General features: G+C 42.2%; 1 long non-coding RNA gene across 2 annotated transcripts in view; it reads left to right on the top strand.

Moving 5' to 3' along the window:
* Nucleotides 1-2,236: 2,236 nt before the first annotated feature.
* Nucleotides 2,237-21,304, top strand: part of LOC114233118 (uncharacterized) — a 38,062-nt gene continuing 18,994 nt past the window's right edge. For both annotated transcript variants that reach the window (XR_008555166.1, XR_003619265.2), the window contains exon 1: nt 2,237-2,338. This is a non-coding gene — a long non-coding RNA (uncharacterized LOC114233118). The remainder of the gene's footprint in view (nt 2,339-21,304) is intronic.

Genomic DNA, 21,304 nt, shown 5'->3' with positions numbered 1-21,304 from the left:
AGAAACTCCAGCCAGGGAACTTTCCAGTGGGAAAGCTGGAATTTCCAGGAGGAAGGGTTTTAGAAGTAGCCATTTTGGTGAAAACAGGGTGGAAAAGGGCAGCCTGTAGCTCAGTCTGGCGGGAGGACTTGAATATGTGGGGAAAGTCTGCAGAGGTGGGAGGGTCTTTATTTAGAAGATCAACATCTCCCAAACTGCTCTGTAGCCATCTCTGTGCCATGAGAGGTTCCTAGGATGGTACCAATATTTTTCTTCTAAAATGTATATACAGTATACTAGTATGAATGATATTATGTGGAACCACTGTGAATCCACATGTGAGAACAATGAGTTTAGAAACAGACCTATACCCATCACAAAAATATCATAAAGCTAAAAGTGAAACAAAACTAGTGAAGTCCTAGAAGATAACATAGGAGAAAACCTAGATGGCCTTGGGGACGGCACTGGCTTTTTATATACAACACCAAAGGCACAGTTTGTGAAAGAAATAACTGGTGAGCTGGACTTCATCAAAATTAAAAACTTCTGCGAAGACAGTGTCAAGAGAATAAGAGAAGACACAGACTGGAGAAAATATTTGCAAAAGACACATTTGACAAAGGTCTGTTATCCAAAATATACAAAGAACTCTTAAAACTCAACAGTAAGAAAACAAGCAACCTAATTAAAAATGGGCCCCACTAGTGTGTCTCAGTGGTTGACCATTGACCTATGAACCAGGAGGTCATGGTTCAATTTCCAGTCAGGGCACATATCTGGGTTGTGGGCTCAATTCCCAGTAGGGGCATGCAGAAGGCAGCCGATCAATGTTTCTATCTCTCTATCCCTCTCCCTCTCTCTCTAAAATCAATAAAAAATATTTTTAAAATAAAAGGAAATGAGTTATCAAGCCATGAAAAGCCATGGAGGAATCTTAAATGTATTTTTCTAAGTGAAAGAAGCCAATCTGCAAAGGCTACAAACTGTATGATTCCAACAAGATGACATTCTGGAAAAGGCAAAACTGTGGAGACAATAAAAAGATCAGTGATTCCCAGGGGTGTGGTGGGGGAAGAAATGAATAGGCAGTGAAACTATTCTATATGATACTACAATGGTGGATCCATGTCATTATACATTTGCCAAAACCTATAGAATGTGCAACACCAAGAGTGAAGAACCCTGATATAAACAATGGACTTTGGGTGATAAAGATGTGTTAATGTAGGTCCATTAATTATAACAAATATACCATTCTGGTGGGGTACGTTAATAGTGGGGGATGCTATTGGGGGTAAAAGGGTCTGTGGGAAATCTCTATACTTTCTGCTCAATTTTTTTGTGAACCTAAGACTATCTAAAAAATAAAGTTTAAAGGAGAAGGAGGACGTGGAGATGAAAATGACACCTTACCTCCATGGTCTTCCTCCTGAAAACCCATAATCCCAGTCAAATCATGGGGAAAAAACATCAGATAAATCCCAATGGAAAAACAGTTTACAAAATACCTGACGAGTATCCTATATAATAAAGAGCTAATATGCTAATTAGACCGAACAGCACAATGACCGTCCAGACGAACTTCCGGACAAAGCCAGGGCTGCGAAGGCCGAGGCAGCAGCCGGGGCTGCGAGGGCCAAGGCCGCTGGGGCTGCGAGGGCCTGCCCTTGCACGAATTTCGTGCTTTGGGCCTCTAGTGTCTAAGAAACTGTCACAGCCAAGAGGAGGCTAAGGAGACACGACACTAAATGTAATGTGGCATTGTGGATGGGGTCTTGGAACAGGAAAAAAAAAAGGATATTAGGTAAAAAAAATTTTAAGGAAATCTGAATCAAGTTAATAATTTAGTTAATAATAATGTTCAATATTGGTTCACTAATTGTAACAAATGTATGTTATTTTCTTTACAATCTTTCTGTAAATCTAAAAGTATTCTAAAAATAAATTTAATTTTTAAAAGATAATGAACACACTTATGTGGTTTCTACCCTATAGTGTGTGTCTACTTGCCTTTAGAAATGATGTGTCCATGCCAGCACAGTGGGCAAAGCATGGCACACCTGTGTCCAGTGGGAGTTAGAGGGAGGCAGCAACTCTTACCAATCAACAATCTCCTTTCCTTATTAGGCATCCTATGATTTCAACATCCATTGTTATGCTATTCTGTGTTTATTGTGACCTAAACATTTACACGCTATTCCTTAAAATTCGGTGCTGGGCAGAAGGAGGATGTGGTATATAGTCTTAGTCTGCTCTGGCTGCCATAACAAAATACCACAGACTGAGTGGCTTAAACAGCAGACATGTATTTCTCACAGTTGTGAAGGCTGGCACCCCAAGATCAAGGTGCAGGCAGGTAGGTTTCATTCTAAGACCTCTTTCCTTGTGGCAGGCAGCCTCCATCTTGTTGCACGCTCACATGACCTCTTCTTCGTGCACACGCAGAATATAGTTGAATATGTAACTTCATCCTTTTTTTTTTCTAAGTTAAAAGTCAGAATGTGCCAAGAACATAAAATCCCAGCCTGACAAATGAGGTGAGGAACAAAGGGAGGAAATGATAACTTTGGGGGCTGGGTGTTTTTGAGAGAGAGAGAGAGAGAGAGAGAGAGAGAGAGAGGGAGGTGTCTTGTGTCTCTTCTTCTAATCTCATAAGGGGGCCCACCCTCATCACCTCATCTAAATCTAGTTACCTTCCAAAGGCCCCATCTCCAAATACCATCACATTGGGGTTAGAATTTCAACATAGGTGTTTTGGGGGGGAACACTGTCACTCAGTCCACAACCGTGGTTCAGGCCTTCAGGCTCTGGAGCCCAACTGCTTTGAACTCTGAACTCTGTGGCTTGTCTGTGCCTCCATTTCCTCATCTGTAAAATGGGAGGTGACAATACCTATCTTGCAAGTTGCTCTGAGGATTAAGTGAGTCGAGGTTGTATAAAGCGCCCAGAAGGCATGTAAGTATCAGCGAACGCTAGCTATTGTCATCATTATTATGATGCAGTCAATGAGCTCTTACTGGGGTTTTTCCTCAATATATTCTATATTAAAAGTGTTCTGAAGTCAGACATTTGAGAAATGCTGCAGCCAACAATGGGGAAGCTTTTCTTTGCCGATGTGCCCATCCAAGACACCCAGCCAAAGTTACTGCTTCCTCCCTTTGTTCCTCACCTCATTTGTCAGGCTGGGATTCTATGTTCTTGGCACGGTCTGACGTTTAGCTTGGGGAGCAATGTATGAAGTGGTATAATATTATGATAGTTCTCGGCTCCATCTCACATTCATTCTTTTGGCAATTATATAAATAAAAACAGACATCGAATGAATATATAGCACCTAGTTATGCATTCGGTTGATTTGAATTCCAAGTATGATTTTGATTTCTTAACAAATACTTTTATCCATTGGTGAACGTTAATGGTCATTTTCTTCCTTACCTACCTCGTGGTATAGCATAGTTATTGACTGCTCCTGCCCTTCAATTAGGCTAAAATGGCTAGTCCATCTTCCCCCATAAGTTTGTGATCGCTCACAGCTTCCATTTTGAACTCGCTACATTTATTTGAATGGTTGATATCATACACTGACTGCACTTTTTTACATTTTCAATTATGGTGAAATACGTATAACATAAAATTTGTCATCTTCACCGTTTTAAGTGTACAGTTCAGCTTGGACTATATTTTTATTGTTAATGCCTGTTTTATTGGACCCACCTGCATTTAACTTGTGACTTGTGTAAACGCGATGTATACAAATCTTTAAAAAAAAAAAAGTCCTCAGATGCCTGGTAACCACATCCCAAAGGAGGCTGTAGAAGGTTTTTCCTCGCTTCCTTTTGTTTGTTTGCTTTTCTAAAATCATCCAGCTCTGTTCAACGGGAAAGGGTTTGGTTTTCTAAGAAAATCTTAATAATCTGGATAATGGCGACAATTACTGTCATAAACTTCCCTGGAAAGCTCATAATGCTTTCTGTTTCCCTGATATCTTATCTTTTGAATAAGAAAATAAACATTGCTTTGGTTCTCTCCCTTCTGGTGAGGAAAGAAACGGGCCAGAGGAATATGGTTCCTGTTTGGCCAGGAAGGGAAGCAGGCACGGAGTCAGGGAAATGCAGTGCCCAGGGAGGCCCTAGGCCAGGGCTGATCGAGCTGCTCCCCTGGCTCCTCTCGAAAGCTGTGCTCAGCTCAGCTAGACACTGTCACTCACAGAGCTCTGCCTGTGAGGGTTTACAGCCTCCAGCCTCGCCGGGAAAGTGAGCTGCACATCTATATATATAAAACCCTAATATGCAAATAGACCAAATGGCGGAACAACCAAACAACTGGTCACTATGACATGCGCTGACCACCAGGGGGCACGCGCAGAATATGGCGGGCGTCAGCAGCAGGCGGCAGAGCGCGGAACATGGCAGGCATCAGCTGCGGTGGGATGGTGGAGCAGGTGAGCACCAGACCAAGGCGGGGCACTGGTCGCTCTCATCAGGACAAGCCTGTGGTGGTTACTGAAAATTCTTTGCTCCCATGTGCCACGGTCTCGCCAGCGCTCCCACCTGCTGCTGGTGCCAGCCCCACTCGCACCTTCTGCCGGCGCTGGTGCTGGCCCCAATCGCTTGGCACTGTCAGGTGGTGCAAGCCTCGGCTGCCAGCCCTGATTGCCCCTGAGGACTTCTCCACCTCCCCCTGCTCCTGAGGGGCGATCCGGGCAGCAGCTGCCACTCGCACCCGCTGCTGGTGCGGGCCCCAATCACTCCGCACTGTCAGTGGGTGCGAGCAGGGCCAGCGCCGTCAGCGCATGGGAGCGGTGGCACCGGGAGCGGGTCTGCTGGCAGACAGGACCAGGGGCTGTGGTGGGAGGGGCCAGGTGGGGGCACAGAGGATAGGTCGAGAGCTGCCCCTGTGCCCACGGCAGCCTCGCAGCCCACAATTCCTTTCAAGGTGCACGAATTCGTGCACTGGGCCCCTAGTATTTAAATATGTTAAAAAGCAGCTCAAGGCCCTATATAAGTGGCAAATGAAGGCTACAGATAGTAAAGGCAGGATTAGAGGGTTAGAAAAATTTTATGGAGAAGTGGGATTCCTGATGCACCTTGGATCAAAATGGGTAGATTGTTGGAGAAACAAAGGGAGAACTAACGGCCTGCTGCTAGAGAAAGTATATATGCAGAGAAGAAAATGAACATGCATGTTGAGAAAACCTGTGTCTCCCTACCAGGGGTGGGGAAGCTTTCTTCTGCCAAGGGCCATTTGGATATTTATAACATCATTCATGGGTCATACAAAATGATCAACTTAAAAATTAGCCTGCTATATTTGGCCAAACATTTAATTAACTCACCCCTTAATGCCTTGGCAGGACCAGGCCAAATGATTGTGTGGGCCTCATACTGCCCCTGGGCTGGACGATCCCCACCCCTCCAACTGTTTTACTATTAATTTTGATCTCCTGAACTTCATTTGGTTGAATTGGTTTTCATCATTTGCAAAGGCTCTTTTTTGCTTCCACCTCTCGAATCCCGCAGGCACCTTCCAGCATTTACCTTTTTATATTTCTGTGGAGGAGAAACAGATCTGTCTCTTGCCCTTTTTGGACATTGGCTTCATGTGCAACGTGTCAGGGAAAAATGCAAGGAGATATCCTTGCCTGAATCAGGCCATGTATCCAGTGTTAGACTTTTCTCCCAGAAGAGATGCCTGGGAAGAGTTGGGGGGGCGGTGATCATATCTTCAGACACTTCTATGAATAGCTAACTTTGGGAGGTTCTATGCCATAGCTGATCTTGAATTTCTCCAGACAGAGATCACATGTGGTTTCCATGACTGCATTTATTCAATAGCAACACTGACCAGTCTGGCCTCAGGGCCAGGTCTGGCTTAAGTCTGGACCGTGAAGGCACTGATCAATTTTGTGGTCTTTCCAGACCCTCTGGGGTCTCAGTCTGGTTACTCAACTTATCCTGATCACATGGTTTAGCCAAGAAAAAAAGGGCTTCTGGGCAGAATGCCATTAGGGAGAATGTCCCTCAGGAAACAACACACACTTTTATTTATGGTCTTTTCCTCCCCCCCTCCCCCATCAAATCAGATTTTGCTTTCTCACACTACTGAGGTGAAAGAGACAAAGACTTGTGTTTAATATGCAAAAGCAGTAGCTCACATCCAAATTGCTATTATCCCTGCAAAAAAAAAAGGCTGCTTTCACTGCTTTAAAACCCTTTAGCTATTTACTTTCATTGTGTGGGTTACATTTACCTATTTTTTGTTCAGGTTTTATATAGCATAATCACAAGGAAATGGAAGCAGTTCTATACTATTTTTCTAGCCATTCATCCCACTGAATTTTGGTTTTAAAAAGAAAGAAGAAAAATTTACCTGGATTTTATGTAAAGGAATTACAAATAAGATTAGAATTTTTTAAAATTATTTTTTATCTTATATCTTAAAATCACTGATACATGCAAGTATAAAAGCACTATATGCCCTGGTTTCTTTTGGTTTTCTTGTCTGTAAAATGAAAGGTTGGCCCTGAGTAGATTATTTTTGTTTCCTTTTAGTTTAATATTTATGATTCTTCAGGAGGATATGGTGCTGTTTTTGTTGGAAGTTTAATATGGTAACATCAGTTTTTTTTTAAAATATGGCTAGAAGGCAAGACAAAAATTAGGCTTGGAGTAGATAGATGGACGACTACCACTTAAGAACCCCTGGATCTAAGAAGGGCCAGCATTCCTCCCACTGAGTCATTCTACCTGGAGTTTACTACTTGCAGCCAAGGGTTTTGAGGCAGGTAAAGAATGTGTGAAGTGGCCGAATGAGAGTCCAAGGGGAGTGGTAGGAGCTCAGTCAATACCTAACCCCTACCTGAAAGTATGTAAATAAACTAAACTATAAAACACCGTGTTGGCCAAAACTCACAAACAAATCTCTGACTATATTCAACCAACAGGCTATTAGCTTCCAGTGCTTAAATTCTAATCCAACCAATCTCTTTTTTTTTTTAAGTAAACATCTGAGATCCAGAGAGGGACAGTAATTTGCTGAAGGTCACACAGCTATTTAGTGGTGTAGCAAGGAAGAGATGCCAGGTTTCTTTTGTTGTTGTTGTTGTTGCTATTAATTCTCACTCGAGGACACGTTTCCATTGATTTTTTAGAGAAGGAGGGAGAGAGAGAGAAATATCTATGTGAGAGAGGCACATCGATTGGTTGCTTCACACACATGCCCTGACCAGGGACAGGGATCAAGCCTGCAACTGGGGTATGTGCCTTTGAGTGGAATCAACCCCACGACCCTTCAGTCAGAGGGCTGACACTCCAACCATTAAGCCAAACTGGCCAGGGTGAGAAGCTAGGTTTCTTGATTCCCACGTCAGTGTTCTTCCATCTGATTATCCCCCAGCTTGCATCTGCTCCAGTCAAGAAAGTCTACTGATTGTCTAAAGTTTAGACTCTAAACACAGAATGTGACATGGTCTTATCTGAAAAACAGTTTTAGCAATAACACTTCATAAAGGTAAAAGGAGATCTATTTAAAATCACTTTTTAAAACTCTTGGCACATTAAGTCATTATTAAACCGTGAAGATTAGGACAGCATCATGCAACAGCCACATAGGTAATTTGAAATTGTCTAGTAGCCATATTAACAAAAGTAAAACCAATATATAAATATATTATTTCAACTTGTAAAAAATATATAAATATTAATAAGACATTTACATTCTTCATTATAGAAATCTTCAAAATCTGGTATGTATTGTACACTTTTGGCATATCTTAGTTTGGACAGTCACATTTCACTTGCTCAATAGCTACTGTGACTACCATATTGGACAGTGCAAGTTCTGGAAGCTTCCTTATTGTTCCATTCTCACCCTGCTCACAGCCAACCAAGAACGAGAGAAAGTCCCCAGAGATTTATCTCTCTCAAGCCTTCTATTGCTGGTTAATTAAATCTCTAAGCAACGGCTGAGTCACTTGCAACTGAGGAAGACAATTTAAGAAATCTGTCTCAAAGCCAAGAACAGCTCCCATACAAGGAGGGAAGGCGCGTCCTTAGAGCTTAGATGCCTTGAAGGAGGAAGAGTCAGCTTTGAATCAGGTGCTGCTGTGTGGGAGGGGACAGAATAAGTCATTGACAGGGAGAGAAAAAAAGCAGAGAAGAGGAATGGATCCCATTAGAGTCACTGTTTCCCTCTAAGCCACCATGAAGTAGAATCTACAGTGCTTTACTCAGTCCTCACAACTTGTCCATGAGGTGGACACTAAAATTTCCATTTTACAGAGGAGGAAACTGAGACACAGAGAGGTCATGTAGCTTGCCTGAGGTCATGTAGCTAGTAATCAGAAGAGGTAGTGCTCAACGTCTAAGTCTGATAGACTTCAACACCTAGTTCTTAACCATTGGGCTATACTTGGATGTTCTCACACCATCTCCCAATACCTGGGAGGGCCACTGGAAATTTACATAAAATGTGCATGCGTGTTGGTATGTACATATAATTTATTATTGCTTGCATGACTGAAGGGGTCTATTTGCAGGCAAATTTCCATCTAAAACAGTATCACTGCTTCCCAATAAAGTGCTATTTTTTTTTTTGTCTTTCCCTTTGCTATTCCTTTTCACCCACCCACTGTTTATGGGGGACTCCTGGGAACAAAACTGTGTGAGGGGGCGATAGAGAGCAAAGAAGTAGGAGGTGAATGTCAGAAATCAGCGGGGCTGGCTACCAGCAGAGGAGTTGGCATATCTGCAATATCTGATTTGAGGTGGGAGAGGAGACAAATAGCAAAAATAGGGTGTAATTTTTCCTCATACCATATCTACTCTTAGATTATGATACTTGGATTCACCCAGTGTCCATGTATTTGGTTATTTCTCAGTATTCCCAGAGATGGTGGCCAGCAGCAGTGCAAATGGGGGCAGCCCAAAGAAGGGGGCCATTCACAGACTCAGCCTGGGGGTGTCCTGAAGCCAAATGAGAATGTCTTGGGTGTTATTTACAGTCTCGGACTCCACAGGATGGAAGTTCTACGGGCTTCAGCAACAGAAACACTTAAGACACCCCCAGGCTGAGTGCGGACTATGAATGGCTCCCTTCTTTGGGCTGCCTTCAATTATGTACTTACTGAAACCCCTAGCACATAGTAGGTACCTAATACGCTTGAACCCATTAGACAAACCACTTTACAAAAAAATATTAGCTGTCATTCATATACTTCTTTATAGAGCATTTTCATAAATGTTATTTTTTTAATTGTCAAAATTTCTTTGATTGTGAGGTAGGAAAGAAAAATCTTATTACATTTTCCAGGAAACAAATAAATAAACAAACTGAGGTTCAGAGGACTTAAGTAAATAGCCCAAGGTTCATACTGTTAGCGAGTGAAAGGTCTGTCTCTTGAATTCAGGTTTCGGGTTCCAAATCCCAAGTGTTTCCCATTGCCTGGGGAGGAGCTGGAAAGCTGTTGGTTTCTCTCCTCCCTCTACCTCTCCTTTGCCCTCTGCCCAGGAAAGCCTGAGACGGACAGAGCCAGCTTTTAGAGGAGCCATAACAGAACCACCCTTCTCTAAGCTGAGTCTCACTTCCCATGCAATTACGAGCCACTGGTTCAGCAGAGGACCACCTTGGAGCCAGGTACTGGGCTAAGTGCTGAGATGTTGAGAGGAATAAGACAGGTGAGGAACTCACCACCAGCAGAGGTTCCTGGATGTTTCTGCTGCACACCCGAGAGAGCAATGGGGAGCATGTGCTCTTGGAAAAAGGGCAAAAAGCAGCAACGATTAGAATAAAGTCAAAATGCCAATAACAGCCCCAAAGCAAGAAGAGTCATAAAGTGAACAACAAAGAGACAACTGCAAAGAAAGTGGGAATTGACCTTGGAACTCCTCTTTCCCCTCTCTCCCCCTCTCCCCAATATCCCCTGCTAGAATGTCTTATAGCTAGAAAAGACATGGTAAAACTGATGAAGGTGTTCCAGACAGGTCCACGACCCCCTGTGGGTTCTTGGCTTTGAGCAGGAAAGAATCCCATTTGGGGCCAGCCTAGACTTTCAAGTGAGTTTCTTGGTGAAGCAATGGGACAGAGAGTGGCTCCTCCACAGACAGAGCAGCCCCGCCCCTCCCCCTTAGCAGAATTTGCTTCCTTTACTGAGGTTCACTTAATCAAGGGGTAGAGTATTCAATAAGGGGGAGGAATATTCAGGATTTTCCTGGGTAAAGGGAGAAGATTTCTTAAAGGCGCTCCATTGACCATTTTGAGTCCTTATATGGCCTTTCTGTTTCTGATCATGGTGGCTCAGGGTGTGTAGTTTAGCATGCTAATGTATTACAATGAGTGTGTAATGAGGCTAGGGGTTTGAAATTAGTTGCCATGTTGGGTCGAGCTGATCTCTGCTGGTTTTAACCCATAAATCCAGTGCAGGGCAGTCTTACTTCCTTGTTCCTGTAGCTTTTATCGATTGCAGCTGTTTCACTACATACCCTAATCTCAAAAGTGGCCATATCTTGAGCTAGTTCAGTGGTCGGCAAACTGCGGCTCGCGAGCCACATGCAGCTCTTTGGCCCCTTGAGTGTGGCTCTTCCACAAAATACCACAGCCTGGGCGAGTCTATTTTGAAGAAGTGGCGTTAGAAGAAGTTTAAGTTTAAAAAATTTGGCTCTCAAAAGAAATTTCAATCGTTGTACTGTTGATATTTGGCTCTGTTGACTAATGAGTTTGCCGACCACTGAGCTAGCAGACCCCAAGAAAATCTGGGGAAATTTCCCCTTTGATGGCTTCTTTCTCACTTGGATAGATGGGGGACTATTGCTTGGGGATCCGTGTGGGATATGGGAAGCAGGGAGGGGGAAATTGCTGTGTCTGTCATCTCTGTTGACTATGCCTCAGAACCTCTTTCGGTTTGGCCGTGTGTTACTGCTTTTGTGCCATGATGTGCGTGAATCAGTATGTGCATTTAAGGTTGAGAATTAGGTCATTCTATTCCAACACTAACTCAAGAAGTGAATGCAGGGAGATATCAAAAGGACTCTTCCCCTGGATGGAAGGGAACACCACCAACAACAACCATAACCACACAGTTCACCTCCCTCTTCAATAGGCCTCAGCCCAGTTGGGATGTTTTTGTTCAACTGACAGGGAGAGAATATCCCTAAGGCTAATTTTAAAAAATGGACAGTTTATTTATTTATTTTTTTAATATGGAAATGGCCAAAGGAGCTCTCTCCACGGCCCAGCTTCCCTGCTACTGTCACCTCTGAGCTGGCACCATCCTCAGTGACCCACCACCAGTGACCTAGCAGCTGTTCCTTCTGAAGGAAATTCAGTTCCATTCAGTGCCTAAAGGCCAGCTGCATGGCTGGACAGCTCAGTTGCCACCAAGGAAGCTCCCAGAAGCTATATTTCCCAACGTCCCAGAACGAAGTGAAGGCTCCATCCCGAAAAGACAAGTGATGCTAACATTGGCTGACCACCAGGTGCTGCCTTGCTCAAATTAATATCACCGTAAGCTTGAAGAAAACTATAATGAGCTCTACTACACAGATGGGGAAACTGAGGCTCGGAGAGATGAAATGCCTTTCCCAAAGTCATGTAGCGGGCAATTGACTGGGCCCGAGTTTCATCACAGACCTGTATGACTTCAAAGCCAGTGCCTTTCTCACTACATCGCTTTGCCTCTTGGTATTTTTGGCACCACATGGATAATGACTTAGTATTCTGGTACACAGTGCCCTCCAAGGCAGGGGACAATTGTGGTTTGTTTGTAACCCTTCCCTCCTCTTGGGAAAACAACTCTGCTCAGATCCCAGGGTTCCCCAAGTGCCTGGGACCTTGTATTATTTTTTAAATATATTTTTATTGATTTCAGAGAGGAAGGGAGAGGGAGAAAGAGATAGAAACATCAATGATGAGAGAGAATCATTGACTGGCTGCCTCCTGCATGCCCCAATGGGATGGAGCCCGCAACCCGGGCATGTGCCCTGACCGGAATCGAACTGTGACCTCTTAGTTCATAGGTCGACACTCAACCACTGAGCCACGCTGGCCAGGAGGGCCCTTATACTTTAATAAACTCTCCCGGTGATCACAATGTGAAACCCTGGTCAAGGACCACCGAACTAGGCATGCTCAAAGCCCATACTTTGTGCACCATTGGATTATTGAGTGCTAATTGTCTCACTTAACCCTCTTGAAAACCCTAGCAGGTAAAGAAATCTCAGTAAACTGTGTAAGTGCCACAGCTGGAAAAAATGGCAGACCAGGATGTCCAACACCAGCAATGGCACCAGAGGCTGCAGGCTTAGGGCCTTCTAGAGAAAATATTTTCCCTCCAGTTAGATGAATTGACTAAGGGGAATAACTCACTTAACCACATGCTGAGGTTGATAGGATATTTTGAGAGAAACAAAATTTTCAGCATTTCCCTCCTCTCCCACCTCAGACCAGATGCTATAGATATGCCAACCCCGCTGGTTCCTGGCATTCACCTCCTACTTTTTTCTCTGTGCTTCCCCCACATACAGTTTTGCTCCCAGGAGTCCACCAGAAACAGTGGGTGGGTGAAAAGGAATAGCAAAGAGAAAGATTAAGAAAGTAGCACTTTTTGCAAAGCAGTGATACTGTTTTAGATTGAAATTTGCCTGAAAATAGACCATTCAGTCATGCAGACAATAATAAGCAGTGTTAGCTAAGACTTGCTTCCACCCATGGTTGAGGCACTATTCCTAGTGATTTACAAATATAACTCATTTAATCTTTACAAGAACCCCACCAGGTGGGTTGTATTGCTATCCTCATTTTCATATGAGGACACTGAGGCACTGAGGTTTAAGAAACTTGTCCCAAACCTCTCAGATTTGAACGGTGGGGCCATGATTGATTTGAACTCAGGCAGTCTTGCACCAAAGGAAACTGGGCCAGCTCTTGACCTTGGGAGCAGCCTCTGGGACAGCCTGTGGACTCTACCCAGAAGGAGGGGCAGCGCACTCTGAACCACTGCTCAATGAACACAGCCTCTCTCCAATGCTCTCCAGGATTACCACCAGATCATAAGTGCTTTTCAAGGGTTGAGGAAGAGGAGACTCCACTCTTTATTCTATTTTGTTACACTTTTTATTATAAAGATAACTTAAAAGAAAAGGTAAAAATCATGACTCTCCTATAGATGTAAAATGAACACATGTTAAAGATTGTTTAAACTCATTCTTAATGAGAGGACTAGGCAGATGCAGCAACTGGTTCCAAGGAATCCCAAGAATAACACATTTATAGATCAGGAATTTGCAAATGGATGCAAAGCTGCTTTTTCTAGGGTGGAGAGAGACATTGTCCCTCTACTGGACAGAATTCCCTTGCATGTTTATAGGTGAGAATTATTTGGCATTGCCATTAGTTATCTACTATTTACAGAGTTGTAAGATAGCTCCAAGGCAATGAAAGGCTAGAATGAAATGATCCTAAAGAGGTTGCTCTGAGTAATGCACAGTTTTCTACTGGAAACATCTAGTAATTTTTTTTCTTATTTCATATTTCCTTACAGTCTTCATTGCTAGAATCTTTACGACATGCATTTATCATTGTATTATTTGAGTAATTATATATGTTCACTGTATTAAAAAAAAAACACAACCCACACAAGTTCAACACTATTTTTAATTTAATTCGCTATTGCTCTTCATTCTCTCACCTTTTTCTGCCCCCCCCCCCCCCCACTCACCCCCAAGACTTCTTTCCTTTCCTCATTCCACTGAGTTGGAATGTTTATGGTTATATTTATAAAATAATTTATATTCTGGTTTGATATTTATATTCCAACTAGAGGCCCAATGCACGAAGTTCATGCAAGAGTAGGCCTTCCTTCCCCTGGCTGCTGACACTGGCTTCCCTCTGGCACCCGGGACCTGGGCTTCCCTCGCAGCCCCGGTTTCGTCAGGAAGGTCGTCCGGAAGGATGTCCAGTCTAATTAGCATATTGTGCTTTTATTATTATAAATAGATATCTGAAGTCTGCTTCTTCTGTTTGTTGTTTCTGTTGACTCTCACGACTCTCACTTATGGCATTTGTTTCCTTTTGAGTTTATATTTATTGGCTCTTTACCTGCTGGAATTCTTTGAGGCCTGGCTGAGGATGGTATGTTCCTCTGAGAGAATTTACATTTGCTTTTACTAGGCACTCAGAGTCATATCGACCCAGGATCAATTTAAAGGAAATTATCAATTTGAGGTTTCCCAGAATATGCAGATAGAGTGAATTTGGACCCAAACCTGAGTTGAGGGCTGGCTTATGGTGACACATATCTCAAGGCAACTTTTTCCAAGACAAGTAATTCCTTATTAGTCCTTTTGTAGGGTACACCACTGCCACCGTAGTTCAGGCCTTCAGAAGTCCAGCTTCATGCTGGGATCTTGGATCTGATCCTTCAGCTGGTATGGGCCCTGTGGTCTCTAGAAATTGACAGATTTTCCCTCAGAGTGCCTCTGCCGTTAGCACTCACTCAACTTTCTAGATTTGCTATTGCTTAAAAAAAAATTTTTTTTTTTTGCCTTTTAGTTTTTCTGTGTGTGTGTGTGTGTGTGTGTGTGTGTGTGTGTGTGTGTGTGCGTGCCAGCTCAGCAATATATTTTTAAAGTTATTTAATTGTTTTGATTATTTTTAGATATTTTAGGTATTTGACAGTGGCAGGATTTTTAAGAATACCTAATGTACCATGGGGTGGGAAATAGAAGTTATCTATTATTTCCAAAGTAGTAGCATAGATTAATAAAATAAGCCTCATATTTGAGCTCATTTTTACTCAAAATGGCCACTACCTGACAAGCACTGTAACAGATACTGATGAACGATATCCTGCCCTCACCTTCAGGGCAATGCCGGTCCCATCTCCATGAAGTCAGAACTGGACTGGATTTGGACTAAGCTGCTTCCCAGCTGTATTAACTTAACTGCACTCCTTAATCTGTAAAAAGGAAATAGGTATTATGGGAACAATGGTAAAGACTAAGTGAACTAACCTATGGATCTCAGTATGATTTTTGATGCAAGTAACAGGATCCCCAATTTAATATGGTTTAAGCAATAAGAAAATGATTATATTATATTATATACTAGGAAGTCATATCACGTACTAAGTCCAGAGTTATCCCAGGTTCCAGGGAGGAATATCAGGATTCTTGGCTCTGCCCTCCTCTATGTGCTGATAACAAGTTGAATACAGCAATTTCAGGAATCCCATCTGGACACAATACCCAGAGAGAAAAGCCCTCTCTTTCTGTCTCTCCCCCAAAACCTTCAGCCTCCCCCTAAAATGATTTCCCTTTATGCTTTATTGGCCAGAGTTGTATCACATGACCTTTCCCAATCCACTCATTGTTAAGGGAAATGGAAATATCACAATTGTGTAGACTAATAGTCATCTTTGGATCTAAGGGTCACCTTTCTCTGAGCCTCAAAAGGAAAGAATAGATGAACAAAACTGGGATTCTGACAGCAAGGAAGAGAGGAAGAGATGGATGTTAACTAGGCCACCGGCAGGTTCCACTACAGCCTACAATTGCCCAGGACAGTGATGACTACCTAACAGATATGTGTCCAAGAAATGTTAGTCATCAGTTCTCTCAGCTACACCCAAACCTAATCTATACAAACTGGTTTGAAGGCAACATCCTAATGCAACTTTTCACTTAGAAATCAAGTCATTTGGATGGTATCAATGAAAATGTTTTCAAAAGCTTAAGATTGACAGTGTCCAGAAGTGGATGCTAGTTCTTTACAGCGTGCTCCATGCTGCACAGCACACATATTGCCAAGCGGTGTTCTTGGGTTGACTGGTTCCTCTTTCTGCTCTTGTCTGTGTTGGTGGATCCTCTGAACCTCTATACCGCTTTCATTCCACAACTGGCAAAGAAAATGTCCTCTGAGATACAGCCTCCGCCATACACACACCCCATGCCTGGAAGGGAGGACTCCCAGCCCCGTCCTTTCACTTCAAATAAAATATAACAAATATGAAAGTCAAACAAAAGACAGACAGACAAAAAGCAGACTTGGGAAGACAGAATAAGGAAAACACACGTACTTTCACAAAGGCGAGAGAGAATAAAAGGCAATGGGGAAAACCTCTGTGTGCACTGGAGTTCTGGGAAATCCAGATTTTTAAAAACTACTTTTCATATTTAAAGATTTATTACTTATTCTCCCCTTCTTAATAACCCTCTTTATAGCAGTTTCTATATTCATCTGGAGGCAGGAGGATGAACAAGAAACACCCCCTCCTTCCTTGTCTCCACACCCCTGTCCTCGGAATCCATGACTCCAGGAAGCATTTCAGATAAAACAATTCCAGTTACTGGAAAATCTCGAGGCTTTCCTCTGTGAGTTTACAACGAGCTGGGCTCTGACTCACAAATAAAAGAGATTTACTAAGAGATAGTAACACCTTTTATGGATCTTAAGTCACTTGTCTTTCCCGGATTCAGACTCCTCAAATCACACAATGATGAAGCTTGGAATGGATTAGTGGTTTTCAAACTGTCCATGTGTGTGATTGTATGTGCATACATGTGTCTATGTATTTACTTATATGACAGAATATATTTTTGAATGATGACATCTTAAGTGGAACCACAACATAACATACGGACAGAGGCAGTGCGCTTTGGTGGAAAGGAAGGTGGGAGTGGTAAGGGTGGATAAGAGAAGGCCGAGGGTCTTTAAAGGGCCCCCTCTTGGCCCCAGCAGCCCCTTGAAGTACTTACTGCCCCTAGCTGGGTCTTTCCAGGGCCAACTGACAACCACTGGCCTAGCTGTTTCCTATAGTCCCTTCTGGACTAAAATGCTAATCTTTCTTTCTCAAAAGGAAAGTCCAATTCTTCCATTCTAGATTCTGACAGTAGCACAACACACCTTCCATAAATTTAAAGTAGGAGAAAATATATTTCCTTCCTAACCCCATTTCTCTCTGTTTGTAATTTTGGGGGGGAAAAGTGAATAAAGGAAATAATATATATGAAATAATATGACTAATACCTACCATTTATAATCAGAAAACTACAATTTGACATATTTGTTTCAGATAACTTTATTAAAGCAAAGAAATAAAATCTCAGAGATAAAGTTGAAGCTCTCTTATCTCATCTCCCCAATCGCATTTTCCTCCTTCTCTCCTCACATAAACACTATTATGACTGAGTAATGGCTCCCCCAAAGATGTCCAAATCCTAATCCCTGGAATCTATGGATATGTTACCTTTCATGGCAAAGGGGAATTTGCAACCTCGATTAAGGATTTTGAAATGGGAAGGTAATTCTGGATTATCCAGCTGAGGCCAATGTAATTACAAGTGTCTTTGTTAGAGGGAGGGTCAGAGTTAGAGAAGATGTGATGATGGAAACAGAGGTTGGTGTGATGCAGCCAAGAGCCAAGGAATGTGGGCAGCCTCTAGAAGATGGAAAAGGCAAAGATTCTCTCCCAGAATCTCCAGAAGAAACATAGCCCAGTTGATCCCAAGAACAGTTGTGTTCTTTCAAGTTACTAAGTTTGTGCTAATAGGAAATTGATACAATGAGTTAGTTGAATGTTCATCTGGTCCATGTTTTTATAGTTGACTAGATAGATAGATAGATAGATAGTTAAATAGATAGATTTAGAGAAATACCTTTATGTATTTTCTACACTCACCTGATACTTTTGAGAATCTATCCATTTGATACATAAATATCTAGTTTAACTGCTATGTAGTGTTTTGTTACAAGAATATACCACGGTTTATTTATGTAGTTCTCTAAATTGGGGATTAAGATATTTTTAATTTTTCACAACAATAAACATTATTGTATATATTGCCTTATACACATATATCCTTGTGCATATATGCAAAAGATCCACTAGTAGCTATACCTAGAATTTGCAGATTCTGGCTTTACCCAAGCCAGATTACAAAATAAAGTTCAAAATCCTTAGCACACATGCCCAGATTACTGACGGCACCTCTCTGTGGAGGGGAATAGGATGCAGAGGAAGAATGGAGAGGGAAACTTTTGCATTCACCTTAATTATTTGATGTTTGAATTATTTACAGGCATACATTACTGCAATAATAATAATAATAATAATAATAACTTATCCAGGAACTTAGGACTTAAAATGGAAGTTGAAAACCAGAGGCTCTCAGGCTGGATATAGCTGGAAGACATGCTTTGTTTGTCCTACATGGGTTTTTAAAGTATTGAAATATTCATTTATATGAAATAATTAGGAGATTTCACATAAAAATCAAGAATTCTAACTTATCTTGAAAAAACAAAAACAACAACCAGAAGAATTAGCAACATTAGACCTGCATTGTCATGTGGCAGCAATTGGTGGGGGCAAAGTTGGATTGCTCCCCCAAGTGGAACAAGCATTCTCTTGTTTTGCCATGGTCCCCACCTTGCTCTGTTGCCTTACTTCCTGCCCATATTACTCAGCTATTTTATCTCTTAGCCTTTTATAGGCATTTGAGTTTGCCGCCTCAGCTACAGTTGCCAGATAAAAAAACAACTTCCAATTAAATTTGAACTTCAGATAAACAACAAATAATTTTTTAGTATAAGCATGTCCCAAATATTGCTGAGTATGCTGTGTTTCTATTTGGTAAATCGATCAACTCTGACTCCAGGTCTCCAGCTCTCAACAGCCTGGCCTCCCCCACCCCCATTTCTACCTTAGCCCTCACTGATCCCCTTTACAGGCTCTATGCTCTGGCCAAACCAGACGACTCACCAGTTTGCTGAAGGTGTTGTTTGCATTTTTCTGCTGTTGTAGAGATCCTACCCCTGTTCCTCTCCAGTCACCTAAGACTAAGTCAGTGCCTTTCAAGACCAAGTTGAAGTTCCAGCTCCTACAGAAATTTTCTCTGCCACGGGGATCACTTCTTCCTCCCAATTCCTATAGAACTATTGGTAGAACTCACCAAGCATTAGCATTTTGAACTTTAGTGTTACTTATCTTTATACAGGTAAAACATCTCCGTAACTAGATTATAACCTTTGAGTTCTTACTTACTATAGTGCCTAACAAATGCTTTAAACACAGGAGAAAGTTGATAAGAGTGTGTAAGACACAAGGATGATGTGTCAGTTAGCTTTTATAACAAACTGCCTCAAAACCTGGCGACTTAAAATAACAAACTTTGATTACAGTTCATGATTTTGTAGGTTGTTTGAGTGGTTTTTCTGGTTTGGTTGGGGCTAGATGGTCTGGGATGGCCTCACTCATATGTCTGAGGCCTCAAGTAGAATGCTAGAGCAATGGGTATGGCCAGAGCCTCTTCCCAGGTAGCTCTTCTCATCCTCAAGGGGGCAGGACCAGCAGTTGTTCGCCTGGTGGCAAAGGGTTCTCACCAGCGAGAGCCTCTGCTTGTATCACATTTGCTACTGTCCACTCACTAAAGAAAGTCATGCAGGCAAGTCCAAATGCAACAGACAGAGAAACAGATCCTGCTGCTTGTTGGGAAGAGGGACAAAATCATATTGCAAAGCGGTATGTATGCAGGGAGAAAGGGACAAATTGGAGGCTATACTGCAACAAGCTATTTCTGATAATGAGGAGAACTCAGCTTAAAATGTGCTTAGTTAAATAAGTATGCTTCTTTTCCATCTTGGCCTCTGCAGGTCAGTAGAACTGGGTTTCTTTTGGTATGCCAAGCTCCTTCCCCCAGGGGCCTTTCCCTTGCTGTTTGCTCTGCCTGGAACGCTCCTCCCACCTCCTTGCCAGGCTAATTATTACATTTCCTTCAAGTCTTTTCCTAAAGTCACTTCCTTAGGGGAGTCTTTCCTGACTCTTTGGACCGCAGAGCACCATGCACGGGGCTTTTACAGCACTCACACCATTGTTATGAATTGTTTTGTTATGAAGTTATTTGTTTAATGTCATCTCTCCTGGCTCAATAAAGAGAGAGCCCCAGGGCTGAGACTGGGTCTATCTCATTCAACTGTTGAATCCCCAGCATCTAGCTCCATGCCTAGTGTAGAGTAAGTGCTCAGTATTGGAGGAAAAAAAATGAATGAACATATGAATGAATGGCCTACAATGTGCTCAGCATGGAATAGGCCTGTTCAGGGTACACTGAACTCTGTCAGAATAGAACACACGGGAAACTGCAATCTGATGGGAAGATAAGAATGGGTTGCACAAAATCCTTCAAGAACAACTCAAGACCAAATAGTTACATATCAGGAAGAAGAGATCAGGATAGAACAGGCGGTTACAGAAGGCTCCACATAGGAGGTAACACTTGAATTAGTTCCAGAGAAGGAACAGGATTTGGATGCGATGAAATTAGGGAAGGAGGTTAATAAGTCAAGGTCATGAGTTTGATCCTCTGTAGCTCCCATTATACTGGGATCTTCATAAGCTGTTGAGCACAGAGGGAACAGGCAGGAGAGTAAGTTGAGTGGAGCCATTCCCACTATCACTGAAACGGCTCAAGAAGAATATGATTCAAAAGAAATTGCAAAGTTGAGTGCTGTCCACACATAAAAAACAACTCTGTCAGAGACCAGAATCCTCTAAGCCATTGAAAAAGAACAGCAGTAAACATCTGCTCTACTCTTCTGGAAACATGTGGTCTGGATGCTCTCTCTCTCTCTCTCTCTCTCTCTTACTTTTCCTCTTCCTCACTTTAACTATTTATTATAAAAACTTCCAAACATACACAAAGAAAGGAGTACAAGAAATGCCATCACCAACCTCAACAAGCATCAGTACTTTGCCATATATATTTCATCTCTCTCCCTCTCCAACCCTATCTTTCTTTTTTCAAAGCATTTTAAAGCAAATCCCAGATACCATGTCATAAAACTTCTAAATACTTTAGTGTGCATCTCTAAAAGAAATAAGGCCATTTTCTTACATAATCACTGTACTTTTTTCGCATTCAACAAAATGAAGCCTAATTCATCAATATCATTTAACACACAGTTATTCAATATTTCCTGATTATCTAAAACATATCTTTCAATATATATATATATTGAATAATATATATATATTATTGATTTCAGAGAGGAAGGGAAAGGGAGAGAGAAATAGAAACATCAACGATGAGAGAGATCATTGATCGGATGCCTCCTGCACACCTCCAACTGGGGATGGAGCCCGCAACCTAGGCATGTGCCCTGACCAGGAATTAAACCATGACCTTCTGGTTCATAGGTCGGCGCTCAAACACTGAGCCACACCGGCTGAGCTAAAACATATCTTTTTACAATTGGTTTGTTTGGATCAGGATCTAAACAAGATCCACACATTAATTTAGCTGACATGTCTCTTAAATCTCTTTTAACCTAG

Source organism: Eptesicus fuscus, chromosome 22 (assembly GCF_027574615.1).
Source record: "Eptesicus fuscus isolate TK198812 chromosome 22, DD_ASM_mEF_20220401, whole genome shotgun sequence".
In the NCBI taxonomy this organism is placed as follows: Eukaryota; Metazoa; Chordata; class Mammalia; order Chiroptera; family Vespertilionidae; genus Eptesicus; species Eptesicus fuscus.
Note: the sequence above shows the minus strand (reverse complement) of the source record. Positions and strands in the feature narration are given on the sequence as shown.